An 18,229-nucleotide genomic window follows, 5' to 3' on the forward strand; every position below is an offset into this window, starting at 1 on the left:
AACAGAAATACTCTCTAGAGCCTGTGTGAAGCTGTGGTTCTTGATCAGGGAAGAATTAGCTTTATACTGAAAGATTTGGAGGGCTGATTTGTTCATTACCCACTTTTGGTGTAGGCAAACCATTCTACTTGGCAGACTCTGTGATTTAGAGCAGACTGTATTCCTGATGACCCTGTAAAATGAATAGCCCTAGACTGTATTTCCAGATAATGGAGGGCAGAACAGTGTAAAGTAACCCTCAGACGAGAGGCTTCAGAAGGAACAGTTTCAATTTGGTGAGCTGGGAGTTCGGTAGTACTTGTTTCTTGGTTGGGCATCTTCAATTATTAGACTGAGCTAAAATCTGCCTTCCTGTAATTTTTATTTTTAATTTCTTCAGCTTCTAAACTCACATAGCACTTTTTGGGTGTCTTCTCTGGCAGGTGATCATTTCTGCCTTGTGTATTTGTACTTATATGGTGAATAAAGAATGGCTCATCTCAGGGTACCTGGGGGGTGCAGTCGGTTAAACATTTGACTCTTGGTTTCCACTCAGGGGGTGATCCCAGGGTGTTTTGATGGAGCCCCTCATCAGGCTCCCTGCTCAGCACAGAGTCTGCTGAGAGTCCCTCTCCCTCCCTCCCTCTCCCTCCCCTCCTGCTTTTTGAGACGAATAGAATAGCTCGTCTCCATTTGGGAAGGTTGCCTACCCTTTGACGGAGAACATGGGGCAGCCACATCAGCTGATGGAACTCCGTCAGGCAGGGAGTTGCAAGATCCATGGGGATGAGAGTTGCAGTCATTTACTCATTCAGACAAATATTTACCAAGTGTCCGTTATATACCACGCACCGTTCCAGATCCTCGGCAGCGCACATACCCTAACTTGATGCCTTAAATTTCCTTCGACTGTATACTCCGTGAGAACAAGATTTTTGTCTGATTACCTTTGTATATCCCACCTCATCTAGCACAGCATGTTACACTGAGAATGTGTCCAAGTTTTATTTTTTAAATGAGTAAAACACTGAGTGTGCCTATTTTGGAAAGCACCATAGAGTAGATCTAATCCCTTTATGACAGCCATTAAATAAATTAGTCACATTTTCCTTATGTGCAGACTTAAGTGACCTTGGTTTCTTAACAGTTGTTTTTTCTGAGTAGTTTGATTGCCTTTCTTGGGTTCTTCTCTAGTAAAGTATTGCCCTTGTCATGTGTCTGGCCCAGGAGGGAATATAGGATTCAAAATGGTGTCTGAGTATATAAAGTAGAAAGGAGAGTGCTGTATTTTCTGGGATTTGTGAATCCCCCATAAGGCGTTTTATTAACTACCACCCTCTCCTTTTTTCCCCCAAGGCAGTCTTTTCTCTTTTTCACCAAGTAAATATATTAATTAATAGGATACGGTATGTCTGTGTAAGAGCCAAGTTTGTATACTCCGGAACCATACTCCGGATCATTTTCATTAGTGAAAAGACCTTTTATTTCCAGTAGGAGTTACTTACTGTGTGCATTACAGAATGCTCTTCAAAAAGTCATATACAACTATCATTTTGGGGATACACACATACATACAGCAAGTAAGTATACACACGTGTGTGTGTGTGTGTGTGTGTGTGTGTGTGTGTGTGTTTAATCGAAAGAGAGAGAGAGAGAGAAGTGGGGGGAGAAAAAATTAAAATAAATTGATGACTTTCCAAGGCTCCATGTTCTTGCCTCCCTTGTTCTGACATACTCGTTTATACTGATAATATCTGTGTGATCCTTGTAGAATATCATTGTTTTATTTGATCTCCCTATTTCCTGTGCATGAAACAAAACTAACTGGCTTGGTAACTCTCAGTGTTTCTCTTGTCTCTCATTTTTAAGTTCTAGAAAAAAGAATTAAAATATTCTTGTTGACATCTTTGTTATGGTTAAGATGTGTTGCTATTTCCTGGGAAACTAATGACAAATCCCCTTGTCTTTACAATTGCACAAACCTTCTACCAAATCCATGGGTCAAATGACCCTATCCAGGTGATTTACTGTGCTTGATTTGATGCATGATTTCATCTTTAGACACTTCCATCTTTGTCAGGACCATACTGATCTCCCCACAAGGGATGTGGAGCTGAATTTCTCATATGTCAAATGCACTCCATGCATTAAAAAAAAAAAAGGAAAGAAAGAAAAAATGAGCATTATTTTGAGTTTAACCATAATAAAATTCCAAAGCTTCAATTTGGAATTCTAGGTTTTTATTTTAAAGTTTGCTTTTCTGTTTTTTGTTTTGTTGTGTTTAGTTTTTTTTTTTTTTTTACTTTGGTTTTGCTTTCCTTCTACATTTCCAGCTTTCTTTATTCTTTAATTTAGCAAATATTTTTAAAATGCTCACATTGGGGGCACCTGGGTGGCTCAGTGGGTTAAACCTCTGCCTTCAGCTCAGGTCCTGATCTCAGGTCCTGGGATCGAGCCCCTCACCTTCCCCCACTTCTCTCTCTGCCTGCCTCTCTGCCTACTTGTGATCTCTGTCAAGTAAATAAATAAAATCTTTTCAAAAAAATGCTCACTATGTGCGAACTGTATTCAACACCTTGACAGTTAAAAAGGTAAATGAAAGCTCCTTTCCTTTTTCCAGAACCCAAAAAGCAATCCGTCTTAAATCCTTCCCTTTGTGCTAAATAGCATCAGAATATAATGCTCTGGTGTGTTGTTGTTGTTGTTAGTGTTCACTAAAAGATTGTATACATTTTAAGTTTCCTTCAGTGGTCCGCAGGTATGTTTTACAGAGCCTGCATCACTTAGTCAATTAGAATGCTTATTTCAGGTCCCATGATGTGCTCAACAGTATACCGGACTTAAAATGCATCACTATAAATGTACTCTTAAACTTTCATTGACCATTTTCAATAAGGCTCTATTTTCTCCAGGTAGAATGCTGTTTTAAAAAAGGGTGAATTTTATGGAATGGAAATTGTGTTAAATATATTTTAGTAAAGCTTTTATATATGTAAAGCTTTTATATATGTGCATACGTATGTATATATAGGTAGATATGTGTACGTGTGTGCATATATATATGCACATACATATAGATATGTGTACGTGTGTGCACACACATGATCTTTTCTAAATAATATTGCTGTGTGTTATAAATACAAAAAGCTTTTTTGGTTAGATTTAATCGCATGTATAACAAAATTTGCAGGGCCATTTTGCGACACCATAGATGGACTGCTTTATTCCATAGACTAATTCCAGTTCTAAAACATAGGAAAATTTTCGTTAACTAATTGAAACACTCATTTGGATAATAACTTCAGCAAGGTTCAGTAATTCTCAATTTCCCACTTTGCTTGCAAAACACAATGTAAGTACAGAATTACGCTCTTCACAGCTTATTACACTGTGTGTTCACTCAAAGGGAAATAATTTAATGCAATTTACTCCCAACTGTTTCCCTCATGCTGACCCCTTTATTAAAGTAACTGATTTCTCAAGGTTATGTTTATTTTGAAACTTTTATTTATTTATTTTGGGGGGGGTGTCACAAGTTGAATCACACACCTGGTGTGTGTTTTTTCCCCTTCTGGATTTCCACATTGTGTCACCACCCAAGCTCTTGAAGGCTCCTACCTCCTTCTTCCTGCCTGGTTGAGCTCCGTTACTTCTTTCAAAACTTAGGTATTTTATTTTTGTATTTCTCTTGTTATTCTTTCATTGTTCAAACTGATCTCAGGACTTCTCTTTAGTTCAGGCTCATCACATACTAATCATTTGGGCCCTTACCCTGGAGTGTTTTTGTCAACATTCCCCAAGTTGGAAAAGCACAGCATATTTTCACCTGTTATCCCATAAGTCTAATGCTTCTCCTCCGTACATTGCTCATTTGGAGAGAAATCAACACAAATGCACCATTTCAAAACCCAGAGGAAATTTTATTTTCCGGGTTTTACAAAGGCTTTTTTTTTTTTTTTTTTTAACCTTCTGCTACCCTTGTTCCAAATCAGGCTTTTTAACTTACCTTCTCTCAAAGCATTTATATTAAAATGTTGTCTTTAATTTCTCCTTCTCATAAGGGATGGTGATCAGTTATCACTCAGAGCAGAACCTTGTACCTGACAAGTGAGGAGCTCCTACGGAAACTGCTCTAACATGCCCAGGAACTGGCCCTGGAGAGTTTAGTTTTGTTCTGGTTTGTTTTAGCTTTGCTTCAATCCCAGCTTCTCCCCATGGAATGGTGGAGACATTATAGGAACTATAATGCTTTATAATTGGTCAACATTGCCAGTCATTATTTGCGGTAGGGCTTTTTTTTCTTCTAGATTTTGCATTTTCTCAGTGCACAGCATTCTGGAGGACATTGGAGCTAAAAGATTACTCAGAAATGGCCAGAGGTGATAATGTATACAGGACAACATTAGTTTGCTAATTTGCATGTGATCTAAGCATGGAAGAAAATAGAAATGCAAGTTTAGAGTGGATAACAGATCACATTATCTCATTGTTAAGGAGTGGGTGTTTAAAAAGAAAATAGGTGAGGGGCGCCTGGGTGGCTCAGTGGGTTGAGCCGCTGCCTGCCTTCGGCTCAGGTCATGATCTCAGGGTCCTGGGATCGAGCCCCACATCGGGCTCTCTGCTCAGCAGGGAGCCTGCTTCCCTTCCTCTCTCTCTGCCTGCCTCTCTGCCTACTTGTGATCTCTCTCTGTCAAATAAATAAATAGAATCTTTAAAAAAAAAAATAGGTGAGACTCCTTTGTGGTTCTTACTGATTTTATTTAATGAGTTTATTTCTTCCTTTTAAGGAACCACCTTTACTCCTCAGCAATCCCTGTGAATTAGAGGCTAAAAATCTGTTTTACATCTGGGGAAGAAGTGGATATTCCTGCTTCCTCCTCAGACAAGAGGGTGATTGATGGTTTTGATATCAGAGTCTTAACTGAAATAAATTTTGTCTCAATTTGAGAAAAAACAGTGATAACACAGGTTGCCCTGCCCAGCCAAATCAGGCTTAGGGGACTTTTTTTTTTCTTCTTTCTTTTTGGTCTTCTCCATTTACTTGTACCCTGGACTAAAAATCTCCTATTTTCTCTTAAACTTGATTTAACAACATGGCATACATTTCAAATGTCTGAAATAAAGAACATAGCACATTCTACTGAACTAGGAGCCTAGTGGTTTATATATGCTGGGTCTAATGCATTCCTCACCTTACATAAATCTCCAGAAAAGCTGTAAGAAGGAAACACATTCCCCTGACACGACAGGATGTAAAATGGATATAAACCAATTACTTTTTGCAGTTCTTAGAGCAGTCTCAGGAATCCTGACCCCTCTGACTTCATTTTCAGGCAAGAACCCTCCACCCCCACCTTGCAAGGAAAAATAATTGAGCCGAATTCCGAGCAAGAAGCAGATCAAGGTTCTCAAAGAATAATTTTGCTGGGCCTCTGAAGCAAATCACCTCTCAAACATGCCAAAAGTAGTTGTTTAAACACATTTAAGACTCTAATCACAGCGGTCTTTGATGAACTTTTCCCACTTTAAATACATCAAAGTAGGAAAAGAGAGTAGAAAAGGCCATTAGAAAATCATTATAATAACACCAACATTGATCTACTCCTCTCTTCTTTGGAACCTGCCCTCCCCTTGTTTTAAGCTATTCAGGTGGGCTTTATACAGTGAAGTAATCAAACTCTCCAGGCCATCAAAAAAGAAATTTAAGTGAAGGGGAAAAAAAAACCAAAACACTTCTTAAAGATTTCAAGGGAACTGATGTGTGCTGTGAGTACCCAGTTTTGGGCTGTGACTTTCAAGTTGAACCTTTTCCGTGGTAAATAGCCTCCTGCTTATGCCTGTGTGTTTTGGCTTAAAAAAAATCGATCTCTGAGAAAATGGGCTTCCATCTTCGTTTCAGCCCGGTCTCCTTTGATGATTGATGTTAATTCAGTAAGCTGCTGACCCAAGAAAAAAGAATTGTTTGTGCTGTTGTTTTGAATAAATAAACTTACAAAGAATCAATGGCTGTAGCTTAGAGAAATTAGATGGTAGAGAGCATAAAGTCTCTTTCTGTCGTGTTTCTCATGTAAATAAAGCAGGTAAAGGGCATTTCGGTGCAGGATATCTTTTTGAATGATGGAGGCTTGCTTTGAAGGGGAATTGTTTTTAATTTAAAAAGAAGTGTCCAGATTTCTACAAAACAGGACACCTACTTATTCCTGCAAACAATTCCAAACTGGCAGTAGGGAAGCAGTCCCTGGGCCTCAGCTCACATTTAGTATTATTCGGTGTTTTGGACCTCCGTCTTCCCACTGCCGTACAGAGAAACATTTCGAAAGGACTTTTGGAATGTTCTTATTTTGTTTTAAAATGGGAAGGCAGTGTGGTCTGCCAGACCAAAATAGTTAACCCAGGCAATTTTTCTGATCCCACTGGCTGTGTATTGACTGACTGTACTGAGTGCTTTTGCTTTGCTCCATCACCATTTCCTTGACCTAAACCATACCACCAAGTGCCGTCATGAAGGGAAGGTGACATCACCCGTAAAGACTATTCTTCAGGCAAAAAGGTGATTCACTGGGTTCCTGGCCATGAGACTTAACACCGGGTGTTACAGGCTCTTCCAGACTTTGGAAAATTGAAAGACGGCCTTGCTTTCTCTTCCCTTTTGGTACCACTTAACTCCAGCAATGGCGAATAAAGATGGTGCTTCACTTACATTACCTAATTCATAGCTGCAGCCAAACCAGCACACATTTATGTTAAAAACATGCAGAGTTAGAACTTAACATTGCCTGTGCCAATATCAGCTTTACAAATCGTAAACAACCTCAAAAACCAAGAAATAGTGGGAAGGCTAAGTAGGTTACGGTATTTTCAGGTGGTATACCATTATATGGTCATGAAGTCAGTTTCATACTCTGTAAAATGGAGCTAATAATACCCACCTCATAGGCCTGAGAGAAAGACTAAATGAATTCATATTTGTGAAACACTTTGAACAGTGCCTGGCATTAAACATTGTAGGGCTGTTTGCTGTTTTTGTTAGCAGTATGTTAAAATGTTGTGCATGGAGAGCTTTTGCTAATAAAGAGAAGTATATATCTTTCAAGTGAATACAAAATCATAGACACACTGTGATCTTAACGATGTCAAATACTACTAGGAAGTAATAAAACAAATAAGGAACATAGTTATCCCTAGGTATTTTTTCCTCTTTAGTTTTTAATCTTTTCTGTATTTTTTTTTAAAGATTTTATTTATTTATTTATTTGACAGAGATGGAGAGGCAGACAGAGAGAGACAGAGGGAAGCAGGCTCCCCGCTGAGCAGAGAGCCCGATGCGGGACTCGATCCCAGCACCCTGAGATCATGACCTGAGCCGAAGGCAGCAGCTTAAACCACTGAGCCACCCAGGCGCCCCTCTTTTCTGTATTTTTAATGTTTTCATCAGATGAGCATATGTTCTAGGCTGTGAAAAAAAAAATGTGATTTGAAAAAGTGTCAATAACTCCAGCCTAGTTTCCAAGAATGCATTTTGGTGAAAAGAAATGACCTGATACATCCAAGTATGGTAGGATAAATTCAGATATAAATAAAAAGAGTAAATATCCACCAGTTTAGTCCAAATGTAGGCATACAATATAATGTATTTCTATCTAGATTCAAGTCCTGACCCTACCAGTTGTTAGATAGTTGGTCATAGGCAAATGTTTTGAAACTCTAGAAGTCTCATCTGTAAAAGAGAAATAAAGTCATTTTTTTCTGTTTATCTGACAGTGTGCTTGAAAGGATTACATGAAGAAATCAATGTATGTGGAAGTACTTTATAAGTATTATCTAAATACATACAAAATATTCCATCTAAGCTTTGTCTTTTTAGAATTTAAATGTTATGGAGTTTCAGTTATAAAATATGGTACTAACTAACTGAAATATTTAACAAAGAATGAATGAAGTATGATTCAACAGAAAATAGATATATCTCAAACTGTATTTTAGACTTAAGCCTAAACTATAGTTCCCACTGGGATTGAGACATCAATGAAGAACTGATTAGGTAGTCCAGAGTCCAGTTTATTTTGTGGGAAAAGAACCAAGTAGACATTTTGAGATAATTAAACAATACTCTTGATTTAGAAGGAGAGTAACAATAAAGTGCATACACAGTCCAGGCATCAAATACTTGATTGTCTCCTATTGTTCCTTATTTTCTATTATTCAGGGTTTGTCTTCAGTAGGGCGAGTTGATGCCAATGAGTGTGCGTACCTATTTATGCTCGCATTGCTATTTGGAGTGAAATCTTCCAATGCTGGTGTTGAGCGACAAAATTAGCAGTGCCACGTGCGTTGATGATTGTGGCATGAACTTAGGATTCTGCTTTAGACTTTAATTATAGTGAACTGTGTCCATCATTTTCAGTCTATTTATTCATTAAATAAAGGATTCTTGGGAAGGGCAAAGGACATGATATATGTAAAAATGGCTTTTGAAAACATCTAAATTATAGAACCAGGGTATTTGTATAGCCTCAAAGTATCTCCTCCAGGGCGCCTGGGTGGCTCAGTGGGTTAAGCCGCTGCCTTCAGCTCAGGTCATGATCTCAGGGTCCTGGGATCGAGTCCCGCATCGGGCTCTCTGCTCAGCAGGGAAGCCTATTTACTCCTCTCTCTCTCTCTCTGCCTGCCTCTCTTCCTACTTGTGATCTCTCTCTGTCAAATAAATAAATAAAATCTTTAATAAAAAAAAAAAAAAAGTATCTCCTCCAAAGTATTTATTAATTACTGTGGAGGCTTAACATAAGTCCACAGATGTCTTGATCCTCCTCTCTCCAGGAGGCAAAACCCAATTCCTCTGCTGGACATTGTAACAAACCCCTGGAAAGGGAAAAAGGGTAACAGTGGAGAAGCCTGATAGATACCACCTTGCATGTGATCAAAGTTTACATCACTAGTAATAAGACCTATTGATATCATGTATCCCCTGATGTGATAAGATGAGAAAGGCACTTCACCTCTGTGGTATTCTTCACAAAAATCCATAACCACAGTCTAAATCCTGAGAAAACATCAAAGGAACAAAATAACTGGTGAGTACTCCTCAGAAGTTTTGAAATGATGAAAGCCAAGGACTGAGGAATTGTCATAGATTGGAGGAGACTAAGACGTGACATCTAAATTTAATGTGGCATCAAAGATTAGACCCTGAAACAGAAAAAGGACATTAGCGGAAAAATGGGGGAAATCAGAATATAGACTATAGTAAACAGTATTGTACCAGTGTTGACTGAGTTTATTAATGACACCATGGCTAAGTAAGGGGAAGTGGATGAAGGGTATGCACAACTCTCTGTACTGTCCTTGCTACTCTCCTGTAGGTGTACATTTTTTTCAAGATACAATATTAAAAAAAAATTAGTACTTGGGAAGAATCATATATGTGTATAACTTTATTCAAAAGAAATAGTGTGCTATATACTATATCCAGTTGTATTAAGGGAGAGAACCTATATAATCTGTGTGATTAAAAATTTGATTAATCTAATGAAATTTTGCTGTCCTGTGAAATTTTGACTTAATATCTCTTGTTCCCATTTTAGAACAATTCTATTACACATTTTCAATGGGCTGTTTTTTCTCCTGGCAGATCAGCTCTTACTTTGCCTTTAGTTGATGTTCATTTGAAAATATGCACACACCGGGGTGCCTGAAAAGTGTAGTCAGTTGAACATCCGACTCTCAGTTTTGACCGAGGTCATGATTTCAGGGTCCTGAGATGGAGTCCTGTGTCGGGTTCCATGCTCAGCACAGAGTCGGCTTAAAATTCTCTCCCTCCCTCTCTCTCTGCCCCACCTCCCCACTCTCTCTCTTTCTCAAATAATAAATTAATCTTAAGAAAATAAAAATTTTAAAAAATATATGCACATGTAGCAAATACCTTTTCATTTACTATGGAAGAAGAATGTTACATCCAAATGGCTGAAATATGGAATCTCATGAGAAATTTAAAAATTTACAAGTTGGGTAAATGTAAAGAAGTCAGAAAAACAAGTAAGTCTGTTAAGCATGATAACAGCCACACTGTTAGACTAGTTAATTATGGAATGTTACAAATCTAGCATGGTTTTCAATACTTGACATATATTAATTGGTTTAATCTTTATAATGAAAACTTATAACCCATGAAAGAGTTGTGGTTATTATTCTCATTTTAAGATGAGGAACTTGAGACATAGAGAGATAAGGCCCAAATTTTAAGAAACCACGAACCACCCATTTTGCCCCATTTCTGAGAACTTATATACCAGGTTCATACCATAACATTAACTAAAGAAACACTCAGGTAGCCACATATGGCTTTTTGGAAGAGGAACAGAGCCTGAGCAATATCTTGGGCCACCTTTCTCACGCACACAGTATAATTTCATTGCCTGCTAGTTCCGTACCAGATGTTAAGTGGTGTTTACCACTTAGACCACTCAGACCCTTTTACCACCTCATAGGGGCTGAGGCTCTCAGTCCGAATGACTCACAAACTACACCTGCTGGGTCCCAGAGCACATTACATTCTCAGGCACCAGCGTGCACTTTTGAAGGAAAGGAGTTGGTCCACACATGGCCAAGGGATGTATGGATTTCCCTTTTGTGCCAACCACCATGAAATGCTTTTCTTTAAACAAGTTGGTGTCCTGATCTTTCCGAGACTTTGCGCTTCTGTGGAAGGGGGGGACTAGTGGGAGGACCTGATTGAAAGATTGCCCTTCCCACCTTCATTTTCTGAGCACCATGACTCTCGAATGTCATCTCTCCTCTCCTTTTACTCCTCTCTCTCCTTGTGGGGCCTCGCTTCTCCTTCCCTGTGTGTTGATTTTACATGGCTCATTCCAGCTGACACATTTTGTTAGTGTTATCAGACACATTAGAAGGAGTAAAATCACTATGAGTGTTGTTTCTCATTCTTTCAGGTCAACAGGCTTACTTTCAAAGATGGCACTCCTTGGTTGCTCCGCTGGGGGCATAATTGATCAGTCTCCAGTCTGCAGCTTATTCTTTATCTTACTTGTTAATTTAACTCACAGTGTGCCGATTTCATATGAGTGTTGCCTCATGTCTCAGGGGCTCAGGGTCTAACATATATATTAAACTGTCAAAAGGCTGACAATACAAGAATGAATGGTTTATAATTTGCTCATCTGAGCCCTTATAGCTAATATCTCTAGCTTTTGAATCGAACAAAAACACATGGTGATAATTATTCTTTCACTGATCATTAAATATTGTAGAAGGTTAGAATAATTTTCATTAGAATCCTCATTTGAAAGCCCTGCCTCTCATACAGCTTTATGGTCTCTGCACCACACACTGTCTCTCTTACCGAGTTTTGGGAACACTCATGAGATTTTAGGCATTCTTGAATCAAGAAACGCAATCTTGCCAGTTTTGTTAAAATAATTCACTTTTATGACACATCACTCATATGGAGGGAAAAAAAAGGTGATATATATTAACACCAAAATATGAAAAGCTAGGGGTGCCTGAGTGGCTCAGTGGGTTAAAGCCTCTGCTTTCAGCTCGGGTTGTGATCCCAGGGTCCTGGGATCCAGCCCCGCATTGGGCTTTCTGCTCAGCGGGAGGTCTGCTTCTCTTCCTCTCTCTCTCTCTCTCTCTTCCTGCCTCTCTGCCTGCTTGTGATCTCTGTCTGACAAATGGATAAATAAAATCTTTAAAAATATATATATGAAAAGCTAGTGAATATCTTACCTATACATCTACATATCCAGAATATAAGGATATAAAATAAAATCCCTAGAAAACAGAAATTTGATCCATCTTTTTAAAAATTATTATTAAAATTTGGCATATTAAGCAAATGATCATCATGTGCTTCCAGGTTACTTCATATGCATTTAGCAAGCTGTCCTGGATCATTTTAGAAAGTCACAAAAATCACATTTGCTATTTTAAAAATATATTATTCTGCCAGTATTACACATGCAGTTTATCCAATTAGCTGAGACACCTATGCTTTAACTAACTTGGACTAACAGATGCTGCTTAGCACACAGAGACAAACCTGTGTGAGTCTGCTCATAGCTCAGCTCATAGCTGCTAGAGCTCAGAAGCTCTAGCTTCTAGATGTCATATCATTCTTCTGCCTTTGTCAAGACTGCATGTAAACTATGACACAGTGTTTTAAAAATGAAAGATAAAACATTAATCCTTTATGATAATTTACTGAATTAAAATTATTTAATTTCAAGTGTACTTAAAATGCCAGAAAATTTTATTCTTTGGGTTTTAATGCAGTCTTGTAACTTTGCAAAAGATGAAAAAGTAATGGTTTAACTGTACTAATACAAACTTGGTAGACTTAAAGAAAGAAAGAATTTTAGTACAAAATTACCATATTAATATTTGATTTTCAACTTGGAGAATTGGTAATTTGAGCAATGCCAAATTACCTCACCTTTTTAATGATCAGGTTTGATGAAGTAGGAACGATTTTGCATGATACAAGACATGTGTGGGTCCTAGGTTAAAGGAAATGGGGAAGAAAAAAATATTAGAAATGACCACATAAAAATAAAAGGAAGGGACTTTGATTTCTGTCAAGGTTGAGAACTAAAATGTCTGGAAAATTTCCCAGTACAAAGCAGTTAGAAATGCAGGCTGTAATGTAATAAACTTCCTTTTAAATGTATTGCTGACCTTGTTAGTAAGAGGTCTCCTGGGGATGAAAATAAAGAGAAAACTCAAAACCAGAGCAGTAAGCTGATGCTGATACCACAGCTGCTTGGGGGCACTTGTCAGTCCCAGTAAGCAAGAGGTTTGAGTTTTAACAGCTGCATCACTACTGGAGACAGGACCTTGGGCCTGTTCAAGAGAGGATTTTAGAATTAAAACCACCCTATGAAGTATAGGCTTTTTGAAGGGTTGTAACTTTACTAAAATAGTAGAAAATAAAAGAAAAAAAAAAAAGAAACCACTTATCAGCATAGAGAGATGACAAGGAAACCTGTCCTGGCAAAGCCAACAACTCTTTTCTAGAAGAATATGCCGTAAATTTAGGCCTTGGTTCTTCCCATGGATAAAACTGCCTAAAACATGAGTTCACAACCCAAAATTACAGAAATACACAGGGGATATGTAACCATGATCTAGAATCAGGCAGAAACAAAACACGGTTGAATTTGTTCTCAGTAATTTTAGAAATGGGATTACTAGTTACAGATTATAAAAATGGGTATGTTTCAAACATTTAAAAAATATAATCTGCATCAAAAACATAAAAGAATAAGGGATGTCTGGGTGGCTCAGTCGGTTAGGCCACTGCCTTCAGCTCAGGTCATGATCCCAGGGTCCTGGGATCAAGTCCCGCATTGGGAATCCTTGCTCAGCAGGAAGCCTGCTTATCTCTCCGCCTCTGCCTGCCACTCTGCCTGCTTGTGCGCACTCTTGCTCTCTCTCACGCTCTCTCTCTCTCTGACAAATTAATTAATTAATTAAAATAAATAAAAGAACAAGATGCTGTCAAGAAAAAAAAGGTTTAGATAGTCTTGATAAAGAGTCAAGGAGAGGAAGAAGTACAATAGATACAGAACCTTATGGCTGGGAATTGTTTATGAATGGGATATGTTGTTTGATAACGAACAAGGTAGAATTAGAACTTTTATATCATTAATAATACCACTGAAAAATCTGTATATTCTTAAAAATCTTCTGCTCTTCTGAATATCTATAATAATAAATACCATGCTCTGTTTTGATGAAGATGAATTTTTTTTTTTTTTCATTTCTCAAACACCTGTCAGTTGCTGTGATTTGTCAACCATAAATGAAGTCCTTGAAGGGTATATGGGGTGGGGAGGAGATACCAGAGAAACCCAAGTGGGTTTCTGATTATTGAATTGTTAAGAATGGTGGTTGTGAGGCCATTATGGCCACTTTTATTCTTCTCTCTTATGGCAGTTTGGTCAAATGGAGAAAAATGGGTTATGAAGATAACAGCTTACTTGGAGATTTAACTTGATTTTCAAATTCCTTGGCAAAATTTTTGTCACTCTTTTCGTTGGATCTTTTCTTTGCAGATAGACATTCAGATGATTGCAAGTGTTACGTATTCAGATGATTGCAAATAGAGACTCATTCAGATTATCGAAAGTACAAGATTATCACAAGTACATGATGTACTTGGGAGTTATGAAGAAATACAAGAGAATCACAGGAATGGTAGTAAACATTACAAAGCTGAGCAGGAGAAAATAATGTGAATGATAAATGGCCCACAAATACTCACCTTCCAGCAAATGACTCCACCAAGTTTCATGCTTGCTTTGCCTACCTTACAGTTTTATCTCCTCATGGTTTGGGTTCTTTCAAAAATTGGACTTACACATCATGATGTTTCATTTGCTTTTTTCTTTACCTCATTTTAATTTTTGGCTTTCTAGGAGTAAGAATATGATCTTGGCTTCTAGCCAGCCTTTCAGTTGGCGGCCATTGGGTAGGACGCCTACCCTTGGTCTACTTCGCTACAGCTTGGTAGGAACCAGCAGGTCCCCAACAGGGACCATATGTGGAGTAGGTGGGGCAGTGAGTGTGGCAATTACTTGGTCTTCTCTTAGCCCAGCTCTATCCAGTCAGCAGAGTGTGATTTCCCTCTAACCAGCCAGCACACACTGAGACTTGACAGGGCTACCACAGTTTTGATAAATCTGTGGGCAAAGCATTGGTACTAAGTATAATATTTGGTACTAAGTTAAGGGGACTAAGTTTAATATTTGGCTTTCTCTGGTATCCTTATTGTTTCATGTATTTTGATTCTAAATTTCTGTGATGATAGTTACCCCTCTCTAGTGCCTCTTAACACCTTTATTCCCCACCTAATGACGTGATTATTAATACAAGTACTAACTTTTCTCCAAGCTAGTTAAATTCTTCAGTCTGGCCTTAAAGTAAATTCAGAATGGTTGTTCATTATTTTAGCTTGCCTGGTTATTAATCAGTTGCCAGGAAATGTGACTTAAAAAAAAAAAAAACCTATTGGATAAGGGTAATTATTTAATACAGATTTTTGTATTAAATCTTAACAATCTAGTGTATGAATCTAGAAAGCTGTGTGTGTGTATAGACATACGTAAAATTTATTTTTTAAAAGTAGGCTTAGAGGACGTATTTGCCTTGAAGCACTCTTAAAATAGTTGGTCTAGAGTAGAACTACTTAGCATCACTTTACATGCCATTGAACTTGGAGTTAGAATCATGAAGGGGACACCCCATAATGCAAATAGAAATGTCCTGAGGTCATTGTGTAATTTTATAGGGATCTTCACCAAAGCCAAGAAGAAGGTAGTAAATTTTATTAGCATGATTAACTCTGAAAGAGCTGGGCTTTTTGGGAAGCCAGCTGCAAATAGAATTCTTTGTGTAGGCACACAGTATATAGAATAGGCATTAGACAGTTTATATCTACATGCATTTTTCCTTTGATCAACACAGCCTTTAGTTAACTAGAAGGAAGTCTTCCACAAGATGAAAATATGTCATGAAAAAAGTGGCAGCAGTAAAACAATACCTTGCAGCTTTCCACTTGGAGTCCCCGTGGATTAGAGATTTTACTTTACATTTGGAATGATACTATCGTGATGATTATTGCTCCTTTGGGATGGATAAGAGAAGAAATGGTGCCCAATTTTATTAGTCATTAGTATTCTCTGTTATAAGGGTATGGGAAGCTCTGGAACTAGAAGAACATGGCCTGAATATATTTTTTTAAACAAGTAAATTATCTTTCAGTATTAGTAAAAATGTCATTTGTCTGCCTTAGAAAAATAAAACCTTCAAACGTAATTTAGCTTGTCTGTCATTTTTAACATTTCAGAAGACATAGCCCCCTGCTCCCAGGCCCGTTTTTCTTTGTCAGCAGATGGTTCATTGGTTCCTGGATGAAAGTTTTGACATTTGTATTACACTCCGAGTACTTGAGAAACCAAAGGATGCCAGTTCTTTTGGAATTAAATAATGGTATCTCCGCTACCGGGCAGACATTTGCAATAATCTGTGTACAGGCTGAAATTGTTGAAATGCCCTCTTCCGTTACATATTTTTGTCATAATACTCTTCATTACTGTTCTTGTTATTTTGCTGTTCATTACTGTCTGTCTTTATAATTTCTTCCATATGCAGTCCAGTCCTCCTCATCTCCACATTTATTACTGTAGGTCAGAGAGTTAAGACCTCTCGTCATGAAACCGTTTTGCTCTCCAAGTAAAACAGCCCACACTTCCAGCCGTATCATGGTAAATAATTCTCAGAGTGGAGCGAGTGTTCATGACCATGCTGAAGGTCCTTCCCCTGGCCATTGTAGGCTTCCTTCTTGAGTGTTCACCCGGCTCCTCTCCTATCTCTTGACTCCAGCACAGTAAAGTCGGGGACACAGAGCAGTCCTGTGCCCCAGGGCTTCACACACCAGTCCATTCCGGAGAGCTGTGAAGTAATAAAGACTTTTACTCCCAATGTTCCTGAAAAGGAAAAAACAAATCACTTTTCAGAATTCATCTCATAGCAAAACTTTATAAAGATCCTCTCGCTCTCCCTCTCTTTTTTTTACCTCCTTATGACCACAATATTTGTCTTCTCTCTGTCAAACCCAGAACCAGCCACCTTCCCCAGGCTGTGTAGGGAGATACAGGAAAAGAAACGTACAGGGCAGATGAGACATGGGAGGAAGACCTGTGGGAAGTGGCCATGGCTCTGGCACATGGCGAAGAGGATGAATAAGGCCTCCATCAGGCAAAAGAGCCCCATGGCCCCTGGGAGGACAAAGCCCAGAATGGTGTAGGAGAAGAACCATTGCTTCAGAGAGGGGTTGCTGGCATAACCAGTGATGAGGCTCCCAAACTCAGCCCCAGAGCCAGCCCCAGAACCAGCTATCCCCAACCGTGGCAACCCCAGCCCTGATGAACTTGGCTGTGGTGTTGATGTCCCTTGAAATGGCGCTGGTTTGGAAGCTGTGTCTAGGGATGAGTGAGGTCAGGGGGCATGGAGCCGCCCAGCTGCTGAGGCTTTGATCAGCCAGTGTCTCTGGTGGTTTTAGCACCACTGCAGACCGTGGTGGGCTCAACAGCTCAGTGGTGCTCCTGATCAAGAAAGCGGTGGAAATGAACTTTGCACAGGCGGACATTTTCAGGGGTTGAGGGTCTGTAGCTGGAGAGCTATTCCCAGAGCAGAGAAGACAGAGAGGGGGTGTGCAGAGGGTGGGGGGGATGTGTGGGAAGAGCAAAAGGAAGCCATAAAGATCCTCTTTTCTTGAAGTTCCAGCAGCAACTTATCATCCTAGAAATCTGTATTTCTTAATAATAAAGTCACTGAATCAAATTTTTTAAGCATTTGTCACATGTCAGGTGACGTGCTAACCACTTCATATCACTATTTTTACTTTGCACAAGCAATCCTGTGTGATGTGCCCTGTTGAGATCTTTGTTGTTTTGGAGGGGGAAATTGAAGTTCAGAGACTTGAAGTAACATGGCCCTCATCACATGCTAAGGAAGCTGTGGAGCCATGGCTCAGACCCAGGCAGTCTGATACCGAAGCTTGCTGTCTTCACAGTCACGGGCAGGGAAATCAGTAAAAATGTGTGTAATGCTGTCTCTGTCCAGACAGCCATGCTGAACTCAGTCTCAGTAAAAGAGAAGAGCCATGAAAAATGGTTTGTTTGTTTGTTTGTTTGTTTGTTTGTATTAGAAGAAGGGAGAAGCAGGATAGGAAAGCACAGATAGGGGCTAGGGAAGGCTTTAGAGAAGAGATCATTGCTGAGCCAAGTTTCAGTGGGCGTGGCCAGATTGGGTAGGATTGTTCAAGGCTGAAAAGAAAAGGTTTAAGTGGTTCGCACAGGGTCCCCACGGCCCCAGTACCATTTCATCCCCTGGGAAATTGTTAGAAATGCAAACTCTCAGTCCCACCTAGACCTGTGGAATCAGAAACACTGACGGTCAGGCCCTCCAGTGTGCATTTTTGCAAATCCTTACAGGTGAACCACTGTAAATGCTCAGAAGGTGAGAATACCTGGCTAATTTCAAGAATTTGAATATTAGGGGCTCTTGCGTGGCTCAGTCAGTTAAGTGTCTGCCTTCCATTCAGGTCATGATCCCAGGGTCCTGGGATCGAGCCCCACATCAGGCTTCTTGGTCAACAGGGTGTCCACTTCTCCCACTACCCACCTACAGCTCATGTTCTCTCTTGCTATCTCTCGCTTTCAAATAAATAAAA

At 39.1% G+C, this 18,229-nt stretch overlaps 1 protein-coding gene and 1 pseudogene across 1 annotated transcript in view; one reads left to right on the top strand and one right to left on the bottom strand.

The window, feature by feature from the left end:
• Positions 1-18,229, top strand: part of EXOC4 (exocyst complex component 4) — a 730,537-nt gene that overhangs the window by 377,601 nt on the left and 334,707 nt on the right. The gene's annotated exons all lie outside the window — the stretch shown is intronic.
• On the bottom strand, positions 9,121-17,206 carry LOC123394811 (annotated as a pseudogene).

The sequence above is a fragment of the Mustela putorius genome, unplaced genomic scaffold (genome assembly GCF_011764305.1).
Source record: "Mustela putorius furo isolate JIRA1106 unplaced genomic scaffold, ASM1176430v1.1 tig00003845_pilon_pilon_pilon, whole genome shotgun sequence".
Taxonomy (NCBI): Eukaryota; Metazoa; Chordata; class Mammalia; order Carnivora; family Mustelidae; genus Mustela; species Mustela putorius.